Here is an 11,526-nt window from a genome sequence, read left to right on the forward strand (position 1 = left end):
CAAACCACAATTGCAGGCTAGGTATTGCACATGTATTAGTCTACTTTTTGAACTTTCAGTTTGAAAGTGTAGGGGTTCTATTCGAATCTGTATTGCTGAAGCGTTACAGATTGCGCAATAGAAATGTAAAGGAGATTTCTAATTGATGCAGCGTTCACCACGAATACAGTCTCCACTAATGCAGCAACATTGCCTCTAAATTTCAATCATGCTGTAAAGCTGAACTTTCACAATACAGATTGAATAGAGCCCTAGGTTAGGAGGTCAAGTCACAGAAATGATTAACAAATGGTTTTTAAAATATCCTATTACACACACTCTACGTCAGGGGTCATCAACTAGACTCCGCCTCGGGCAGATGTTTTTGTGAGTGGATGGTCGGGGGGCCAAAACATAATTACAAATAATTTGTAGACTGCAATTTGACTGCAAGAATCCCAAACAGATATAATACTTGACGAGAACATTTCAAACCCTGCTTAAATTTGTATACGATCACGTGTCTCATGTGTGGGAATACTTGGGAACAGATTTCAAAAATTAAAATAACTGGTGTTTTTTGCTAAATGATTTTTGCTCAGAAAATGTGTGGGGTCAAATAAAAACAGAGGGATAAGGTGAAAGTAACCTCTAAACTCAAGTGCTATTAATGGATAAGCATAATGATAAGAATAAAAACAATGTGATTTGAATGTCTTTATATCATGCTGAATATTTAGGGAGCAGAGCACAGCATCACATTACCAATTCTATGATGTCAACCAACCCTTACATGATTCAAAGTATATCTGAGGGGAATTCAACAGTAATTTCCACTGAATGGTGACGAAATCAGAGGTTTTCTCCATGGCCAGGCATCCCGCTCTGTACCCATTCCCCGAACAGTTACAGTATTCACTAGTCTTGCCATCTAGGAAGTATGCCCAGAACTGCACATGGAAATAAAACTCAGGAGGAGAGCACAGTAACACCAGTGCACAGCCCAATAACCATTGTACAATAACAATATATAATTACAAAATAATTGGGTTTGCTAAATTTATTTCAAACAATTAACAGAAAAATAAATTCCTTTGGTCAAGTATTTTATTTTAAGAAATAAGAGAAATATGCCCTTTTGCCAGTCTAGTCCCTTATAGGGTTTTTACAGTCGACCAGATCCTTGAGGCTCTAAGGCTGCGGAGGAGGTGCCAAGGCAATATGGTTATGATGCCCCTCCTAGCTCCATGCTGCGGTACGCTGGGGAGGGAGATGTCAGGGAGGGGGCAGTCCTCAGACTGCGGGCGAGGGGCCGTCTGGGTCACCGGGGTCGTTGTTGTAGTTGTTGCTGTACTGGGCTCCGCTAGTGGGCTGGTTGGGGAGGTTGTCCAGCTCATCCACCTGAGGGCCAGGGTGCATGTTGACCAGCTGGTCCTGGGGGATATCTGCAGCAGCTGCAGCCAGGTTAGTGATGGACTTGCTTTTGACACACTGGAAGTCAACATGGCGGCTCTTGCCCTCCTCCTTCTCCCAGGACATGCGGATGAAAGGCCTCTGAACGTAGTTGTAGATGACCTCAGGACGGCCACCAGGACGCTTCTTCACCTTCTCTTTATATGTGGGGTAACCTACCAATACATGGCGCAGACAACAGAGCCAGTGAGTTCACAATGCTGAAGCGAAATCTTACATTTTTACTCTGAACCCCAGCAAATACATGATAAAAATCAGCATCTTACCTTCAATGCCTAATCTTATTTTCTTCAGTCCTCTCTCCTTTAAAACTGATTTGGCAACATCTCGATTTTCTATATACTTGAAGAACCGGTATAGTTTTGTACTGTATATTACTGCAGAGAGAAAATAAAATGTTGTGAAACACACAGAAACTCATTATCAACAACTTTTTTAAGCAGTGTCAATTAAGTTGGTCCCTTTAGGTAAGTGAACAACAGTTTAATCCACAGCAGGGATTACTAATTAGGAAGAACACATTTTTGGTATTCAGTATCTTATAAGGATCCCTATTAGCTGTTGCGAAAGCCGAAACTACTCTACCTGGGGTCCACACAGAACATGAAACATGACATAATACAGAACATAAATAGACCAGAACAGCTCAAGGACAGAACTACTTACATTAAAAAATGACACAGTCTACATATCAATATGCACACAATATCTAGGTCAAATAGGGGTGGGTGGAGAGTGTGTATGTATTAACTCACTCTGTGAATACTCTTCTCCCATCTGTGGTGGGTACTCTTCGTCCCAGTCCACTACGTCGTCATCAGTGAGCACCACGATGTGGCATTCTCGCTCTCCGCTCTGGGCACTGGCCACCATCAGAGACACAACCATTTCCTCCAGGTAGAACTCAAACTGACGCCGGGCACCGTCGTTAGACAGCTCATGCATGAGGGCACCTAGGGACAGCGGGACATGGTCAGTCAGGAGACAGCAGTTCAGAGACGCAAACCAACACACTAACTTTCCATAACATCATCAGTTTAATGGAAACCTAATTAAATCACTAATAAGAGATATGAAAACCAAGGGCTCATGATTTATGTTCACTGAGCCAACCAGGTCAAGAAGGGTAAAAAGGGGGTGTACTCACTGAGGTCTCTGCACTTGATGGTGCTGTAGTCAAAGGTGATGCACAGATAGTCACATGCCTCTCTCAGCTCAGGGATGGAGATTCCATCAGGGCAACGGATTATCCCAGATTTGTAGTAATCCTGCCAGTTAGAGTGAACAGAGAAAACACAAAAGACAGGCATTACAGAGACTGCCCGCTATCAGCTCCCCCTTCCTAAAATGTTCAAAATGGCCAATGCCCTTCCCCCTACGTACAGATATCAGTTTATTGCCAGTTGAGCTGGGCATGGAGATAGATTTGCAAATGCAAAAATAAAATGATGCATCTTTCTAAACAAGTGCGCTGCCTCTGAGGCCAGATTGATCCATGTTTGTCAACAACAGCCCACATGTATCAATCCCATCCTCCATTTTCACATCAGCAGCCTACAGCCAGTGGTATTGATTGTTGTACTTGTTCTCAGGACATTCATAGCCTCAGTGGACAACTCATGGCATCTACTCTATAATAACAGTCTGAGGTTGATCCTATAGCCTAAAGTAAATGTTTCTGTTGTCTATATAATTAAGCTACAAAGTTTCAGACAATCAACAAGTAAGTTAATCAATTCAGGATTACTATGAGTAGCAGGCTGCCCCTCCCATTGTGGCTCAGGAGAGCAAAGATTAGCAATGGCTACGCTAGATCAAGGAATTGTTTTCAAGTAAAAACAGTCAATAATTGACCAAGTTAGTAAAAGGGAGTGTTGTACTTGGTAATACAGTGCTATTGACTGACCAGGATGGCTCGGAACACCGTAGAGCTGATGCCCTCGGCGACTTCATACTCTCCTTTTTCATTGGGCCGTGTGAAATTGTGTTCCCTTCCAGATCCAAACATTCTGCAAGAAACCACAGAACAGGTCACATTTCACAGGGGTCACACTTCAGTGTTGTTCAGCTTTCATACAATAAAACAGCTAAAGGAAAAAACCCATGTAGGTGACTTCCTCCTCATAACCATACTGGTAAAACAAAACTTGATACGGATTGATGATTTCACCATAACAAAGTACAACAATGAGGTCAGCCCTACCTGCCCAGCATGGTGTTGGGCTGTGCTGTGAAGATTGAAGGGTCCACCACGAACCGTGTGTTATCTACTATAAGAGTGACCCTCTCGGAGCCGGAGGTCCGGATGCTGCGGGTACCCAGGCCCGTGCCCAGTCCCTCCTTGCTATTCTCATAGACAAACACCATATCTCCCACTCCCAGGCTCTTAAAGCAGCCCTCAGTGCTGGACAGGCTGCTGTTACGGCTGCTGACCACCCCGCTACTACTGGAGCTGCTGGGGGAAATCCTCTGAGGACGGGGGCTGCTGGGCCTGGAGCCACCGTCCCTCTCACGGTCTGGAGGTGGAGGGAGAGAGGCACTAACTCACTGGCATGACGACTGACCTTTCTCACAGACTACTCCTATTACATGCCAACATTAGAATCCATCCATGTTCTCATAGAAATATTACTTTAGGAGACTGTGTGAAAGTGTTCGCACTACGTTCTACTCACCACTGTTGTGCTGGCGGGTGGGCGAGGTGACATTTCTGATGCAGGGGGTGAGCTGGCCCTCTCCCCTCTCGTGCGACGAGTCCCGGGAGCGGTCGCTGGAGCGGCGACGGTCACTGGAGCGGCGGCGGTCGCGTGAGCGGTCACTGCCCCCACTAGCACCATGCAGGCTCATCTTCACCAGGTCTGCTTCTAGTCGAGATGCACGGGACTGAGCGCTGTCCAGAGCAGAAAGCACAATAAATACTAATTGCAGTTGAACTTCACACACTTCTTCCCCTAATGTATTATTACAGATTGAAGGTCACAAATCTTGTGTCTGCTGTAACCGTAAAGACACTCAGGACCTCTGTCAGCGGTGACCGTATGGTCCAGGGCTTTACTAGAACCAGTATTTACCTCTAGAGGTAATTATAACACCACCCTGGGCCATACTGTCACAGTCACGATTTTGTGACCTTGTGGGAGATCTGTCGACGTGCCCTTGAGCAGGACGTTGACCCTGGTTGCTTCTGTGTGTCGCTCTGGATGGGAGTCTGTTAGATGACAAATGTGATGTAGTTGTTGAGCGGCTTCACTGCAAGTATATTGTATGTTTTAAATATTCAATAATAATAAAACAATTTTTAAAAAGACAGATAGCATAGAAGCAGCCCATCTAACCCAAGAAGACTAACTGGAGAGAATGGAAGGACACAAATGTATACGCACAAAAGCAGAATCCCTTTTAGTGTAGGCGGACCACTTGTCTATTGATACATCGTATAAAGGGAAAAGACATTAAAAGCAGTATCAAAATGATTGCGTCCCTATATAGGCCTACAATCATGAGTAATAGCTTCCCATTTACTATTGAAATATTGAACATATTGTCCCAGAGATTCAGTAAAAGCACAGTGTTGTATAGGATAATATCTGTTCCCTTAATATGAGGGCACATCACATCAGTGAGCAATGGGAGTATAAAAAGCAGGCCATCGTTCCTGTTTGGAGAAAAGCCAAAAAACACACTTGCATGGTCATGTTCTGCACCAGTTCTTAGAAGTTATGAAATAGAAGGACTGTTTTTTAAAAGAGTTTGCTTTGGAAGTTAGGTAGCTAGTCTCTCTAGGTACTCTTAAATAACTGAACTACAATGACCCAAGAAATGCCAAAGACTTCCTATCTGCCAAAACAACAGCCAGTAAAGGGCATAGACCATTAGCAAACACTTCAAACTTGTAGTTATAAAGTGTACATAGCACTGTCATGCTGTCATGACAGTGGACTTTTAAAATAATGACTACTGAGAGAGTTATGACAGCCCATCTGACTTTACAGCCATGATAAAAACAGTAGCCTTTTGTGATGTTGGGCTCAAGAGTAACCAGGCCTTCATTGGAAATCACAATGGTCAATGTCAACATTATGAAATCAAAATGTATTTGTTACATGTGCCGAATACAACAGATGTAGACTTTACCAACAAGTCCTTAACCAACAACGCAGAGCTTTTTTATAAGAAAATACTTGCAAAGAAATATATAGAAAAGTAAAGAAGTGCACAATGAGTGACTATGCTGAAAAACATCTGTCTAGCCAGCCTATAATAGGATGGACTACACCTATAGCACTATACACATGATCATGGATGTGAAATGCCTCCACAGAAATGACAACCATCTTGGTTAGTGTCAGTTTTATCTGACCGTACACACTATCAAATACAAAGTAATTGCCTCACCTCGAGTGCTTGCAGAGTTTGCGAGGTCGGTTGTTTTTCGTTCCCAATTCTCAGTGTCACTTGAGTTGCTATCATAAGACTGTGGACGTGCTGCCATCACCAATGCAGAGACATCCAGCCCAGATTACTCACCATTCATAATGTGACATGACGAAGGGAGTCGAGTTAGATATTAATTCACTTGGTTAATTCAGGAGAGCCAAACAAGCTGTAAATATTCACATAAATGCTAGTTATACATTCAGTGAATACGAAACTAAAAAGCAGTTCCCCTTCGCATTCTAACTCTTCACAGCTGCTCGCAAGCTAATGTCACGATGATCCCGAATAATACGAGCTAAACTAATTGTGGCTAACTAGCTAGCTAACTAACAATGATGACAATAGCACCTCAGCTAACTAATGTGATCACAACATAGCCAGCATTAAGTTAGTTACCAGTCCCAGCTAGTAAATAGCAGAGATGACTTAGAATGTTTGTAAAAATAGAAATATATTTGTATAGCTAGCCAAGCAGTGGCTACCTATGTGAAGCTGGCCACAATAAGGATTAGCCACAATAGTGGAATTTGCGGGCAGCCTTCAAAATAAAAGTCCCCCATTGAAAGCGGTGCAAACGGATACAAATTGAGGACTCAGGCCATATTTGGACTAGATCATGTTAAACAAGTTCTAAATGTTGTTATATAATCTTAAAAGACAATTTGTTCATTTGACAAAATAAAGCAAAAATCTGTTGAAATCGTATTGTGGCTGTAATAGACTTCAGTTGTAATTGGGGCATACTTATAAAGTCTACACCCCCCTTGGATTTCTTCACATGTTGTGTGACAAAGTGGGATTGAAATGGATTTGTCCTTTTATGGTCAACGATCAACACAAAATACTCCAATGTCAAAGTGGAAGAGGAATCTTTAAAAAAAAGTGAATTTATGAAAATGTTAACACTAATATACCTTCATTAGATAGGTATTCACCCCCACGTTAGAAACTCATAAGAGCTTTGCACACCTGTATTGGACAATATTTGCCCATTATTTTTTTCAAAATTCTTCAAGTTCTGTCAAGGTGCTGGGGATCATGGCTAGACAGCAATTTTCAAGTCTTGCCATAGATTTTCAAGCAGATTTAGGTCAAAACTAACTTGACCACTCAGGAACATACAGTTCTTCTTGGTAAGCAACTCCAGTGCTGATTTGGCTTATTGTCCTGCTGAAAGGTGAATTCCCCTCCCAGTATCTGGTGTAAAGCAGGCAAACTGGTTCTCCTGTAGGATTTCATCCTAGATTTTCATCCTGAAAAACTCATTTACCATGCTGGAGCCAGCACCATGCTTGAAAATCAGGAGGCAGTTAACTCAGTGATCTATTCATTTGTTGTGTTTTGTTTTGCAGTATTACTTTAGTGCCTTAATGCATATACATGTTTAGGATTTTTTTTTTTTATTCTGTATATTTAAATTGTTATTTTCACTCTGTCATTTAAGTCATTATTGTAGAGTCACTACAATGTTGTTGATACATCCTCAGATCACAGCCATTGAACTCTGTAGCTGTTTTAAAATCACATCCCGAAACAGTTTCCTTCCTGCCATGCAGCTCAGTTCAGAATGACGATTTAGTCTGGTTTAATATATCATCCACAGCACAATTATTATCTTAACCATGCTTAAATATATATTCAATGTCTGATCTGTTATTATTATTACCCATCTACCAATCACTGCCCTTCCTTATGAGGCTTTTAAAAAGCTCCCTGGTCTTTAAATGCAATATTTGACTGAGGGACCTTACAGATACACAGTACCAGTCAAAAGTTTGCCAAGAGTGTGCAAAGCTGTCATCAAGGCAAAGGGTGGCTATTTGAAGAATCTCAAATATATTTTGATTTGTTAAACACTTTTTTTTGTTACTACATGATTCCATATGTGTTATTTCATAGTTTGTGTCTTCACTATTATTCTACAATGTAGAAAATAGTACAAAAAAAAGAAAAACCCTGGAATGAGTAGGTGTGTCCAAACTTTTGACTTGTACTGTATGTATGTGGGACAGCGGAAGGGGGTAGTCATAAAAAATAATAATGTCAACCTCTATTATTTCACATATAAAACTTAGTGTGATTTGATAAGCCACATTTTACTTCTGAACTCATTTAGGCGTTCCTAAACAAAGCGGGTGAATACTTATCCAATGACTTGACAATGATTTTAGTTATATCTCTGTGGAGATGGGAGAATCTTTCAGAAGGACAAACATCTCTGCAGCACTCCACCAATCTGTCCTTCATGGTAGAGCGGCCAAACTGAAGCCACTCCCCAGTAAAATTTGCCAAAAGGCCCCTTATTAAGGACTCAGACCATGAGAAACAAGATTCACTGGTCTGATGAAACCAAGATTGAGTGCTTTGGCCTGATGGTGGCAGCATCATACTGTTGGGATGTTTTTCAGTGGCAGGGATTGGGAGACTAGTTAGGATCGAGGGAAAGATGAACGGAGCAAAGTACAGAGATCCTTGATGAAAACCTGCTCCACAGTGCTCAGGACCTCAGAGAAGGTTAACCTCCAACAGGACAATGCACACAACCAAGACAACACAGGAGTGGCTTCGGGACACATCTCTGAATGTGGCCCTACCAGAGCCTGAACCCGACCGAAGTCTCGAGAGACCTGAAAATAGCTGTACAGCAACGCTCCCCATCCAACCTGACAGGACCGGCGAGGATCTGCAGAGGGGAGAAACTCCCCAAATACAGGTGTGCCAAGATTGTAGTGTCATAGCCTCAAGTCTTCTTGGGTGTAATCGCTACCAAACTACTTCATAGTTAATTACATTTACATGATTAATCAGTTGATTGCGTAATACTAATTACAGAGAATCTTTGATAAAAACTACAATTCTTCAATTTAATGATAGTGAAGACACGACACTGGCATATTTCAAGCTACTTCGGCGTAGCCAGCAACTACTTCGGTACAACGGCAAGTGGTAGGGTCGATAAACCATCGTTGAAATCTTCTGTTTGGGAACATTTTGACTTCACAGTAGATTACAACGGCGATGGACAGAGTTGTGGATAAAATATTAATAGTATGTCACCACTGCTCATCGAGAATAGCCTATGCAGAGTGGCATGTGTAGCTTGTTATTTTTGGGATATCACAAGTCATCAAAGTGGCCCTACATTCATAGAGCCTCCGTGAGTGGCAGCGCAAGTTAGGAGATATGTAAATCAATGGAAGTTGGAATTAAAAGTTAAATGAGAAGGATATGCTACAACGACCAAGAGACAACAGCCAGGCTGCTACTAATTTAAATGGAGGTAATATTTGTAACTGCAGAACATGTAGAGTGCATGCATCCTCAATTAGCCTAGCTAGCTAACTAGTGTTTCTCGGTTTGATGCAGTCAGCACATGTAAAAAGTGAATGCATCCTCAATTAGTTTCTAGTGTTTCTCGGTTTGATGCAGTCAGGACATGTAAAAAGTGAATGCATCCTCAATTAGCTTCTAGTGTTTCTCGGTTTGATGCAGTCAGGACAGGTACAACGTGATCATATTTGATAAATTAGCTACGACAAGCTAGAAGTTAGCCTACTACCGCGCTTCGGCTTGGTTTAAGTCTCTTCCCCCGCCAGTCGCTCACAACACACACACACACACACACACACACACACACACACACACACACACACACACACACACACACACACACACACACACACACACACACACACACACACACACACACACACACACACACACACACACACACACACACACACACACACACGACTCCTCCATCTGCTACAGCGGCACCTCTTTCTCCCTCACGCTTTATCAACTCTGGTTAACAAAGTAGTTTACAAATGGACTTTTCTGCCGCTTCCCTCACTCGGATCGGGTCTAGATCCGACCATGTCTATATGTTACTGGTCTAGTTGTCTTCGGGTTCGTTCAGTCTTTATATTGAAAATGGTATTTATGCATAGAGTGGGAATGCCCCAGGTCCATTTTGGAACGGGTCCAAAGTGTAGACTACTTGAGAGGCCCAAAATAAATCTCTGTCACAACAGACAATGCAGGAACATTGTGAATGCTGTCACAGAAGCTGGACTTTTGTTTTGAGTCTTTTGCCAAATACACAAAAAAAATAACTACAGCAACTGTTAGCATTTCAATTTCCTGCTGTATCAATAAGTACTGGACATCCATAGGGGCGGCAGGTAGCCTCGTGGTTTGAGCGTTGGGCAAGTAACCGAAAGGTTGCTAGATGGAATTCCCAAGCTGACAAGGTACAAATCTGTCGTTCTGGCCCTCCCAGGCCGTCATTGTAAATAAGAATTTGTTCTTAACTGACTTGCCTAATTAAATAAAATGCATTGCATTATTGAGCATTCATATTGCAAAGAAGGCTGCAAAGATTCGGCAACAGGCTGAATAGTGAGGTGATTTCCCACAGTTAAAGTTCCCTAATATGAGCTACAACGCTAATATTGGTGTAAACTCTTCAGAATTGTGAGGCCCGACAGATTACCAGGACGCGTACTCAGAGCACACGCTGACCAGCTGGCAAGTGTCTTCACTGACATCTTCAACCTCTCCCTGACACCGTCTGTAATATGTAATGTTTCAACACACCACCGTAATCCCTGTACCCAAGAACGCCAAGGTAACCTGTCTAAATGTCTATGGCCATGAAATGCTTTGAAAGGCAGGTGATGGTTCACGTCAACATCATCCCAGACATCCTGGTCTCACTCCAATTCGCATACCGCCCCAACAGATCCACTGATTACGCAACCTCTATTGCATTCCACACTGCCCTCTCCCATCTGGACAAGAGGAACACCCATGTAAGAAAGATGTTTATTGACTACAGCTCAGCTCACTAAGGAATTATCATGGTCCACACACACCAAAAGTCAGAAAAGGCACAACAACGACTCTTCCCCCTCTGGAGGCTGCAAAGATTCGGCATGGGCCTTCAGATACTACAAAACGGTATATAGCTGCATCATTAAGAGCATCTTGACCAGCTACATTACCGCTACACAGTGTAGTACGTACTACCCAGTACATCACTGGGGCCAAAGCTCCCTGGCATCCAGGACCTCTATACCAGGCAGTGTCAGAGGAAGGCCCTAAAAATAAAAACTGTCAACGACTCCTGCCACCCAAGTTAGACTGTTCTAGCTGTTACCACACAGCAAACGGTATCGATGCATCAAGTCTGGAACCAACAGGACCCTGAACGGCTTCTACCCCCAAAGCCATAAGACTGCTAAATAGTTAACCACATAGCTACCCAGATTAGCTATCTGCATTGACCCTTTTATCCCTACCTATATGTACATATCTACTTCAATTACCCCGTACACCTAAACAACGACTCTGAACTAGTACCCTGTGTATATAGCCAAGTTATCATTACTCATGTTACAATGTTTCTATAATTGTTCTATGCCGTAAGTAAGCATTTCACTGTTAGTCTACACCTGTTTAAAACGCATGTGACAAGTAAAAATTTGAGTTGATTAGGCTGATACATTGCAATATGAATGTCAATGTCAATACGCACGATAGGCTAGTGAGGTGATTTCCCACAGTTAAAGTTCTCTAATATGAGCTACTACACTAATATTTGTATAAACTCTTCAGAATTGTAATCTGTGGGTG

The 11,526-nt window shown here is 42.4% G+C and overlaps 1 pseudogene across 1 annotated transcript; it reads right to left on the reverse strand.

Annotated features, from left to right (window-relative positions):
* Positions 1 to 681: 681 nt before the first annotated feature.
* LOC124035763 lies at positions 682 to 7,616 on the reverse strand (annotated as a pseudogene). Its single transcript, XR_006838801.1, has 8 exons — positions 5,848 to 7,616; positions 4,128 to 4,342; positions 3,656 to 3,968; positions 3,359 to 3,461; positions 2,600 to 2,720; positions 2,208 to 2,405; positions 1,719 to 1,829; positions 682 to 1,607 (listed from the first exon to the last, which is right to left on the reverse strand). The product of XR_006838801.1 is annotated as a BTB/POZ domain-containing protein 10-like (transcript).
* Between the last annotated feature and the right edge of the window lie 3,910 nt (positions 7,617 to 11,526).

The sequence above is a fragment of the Oncorhynchus gorbuscha genome, linkage group LG05 (assembly GCF_021184085.1).
Source record: "Oncorhynchus gorbuscha isolate QuinsamMale2020 ecotype Even-year linkage group LG05, OgorEven_v1.0, whole genome shotgun sequence".
NCBI classification, from domain to species: Eukaryota; Metazoa; Chordata; class Actinopteri; order Salmoniformes; family Salmonidae; genus Oncorhynchus; species Oncorhynchus gorbuscha.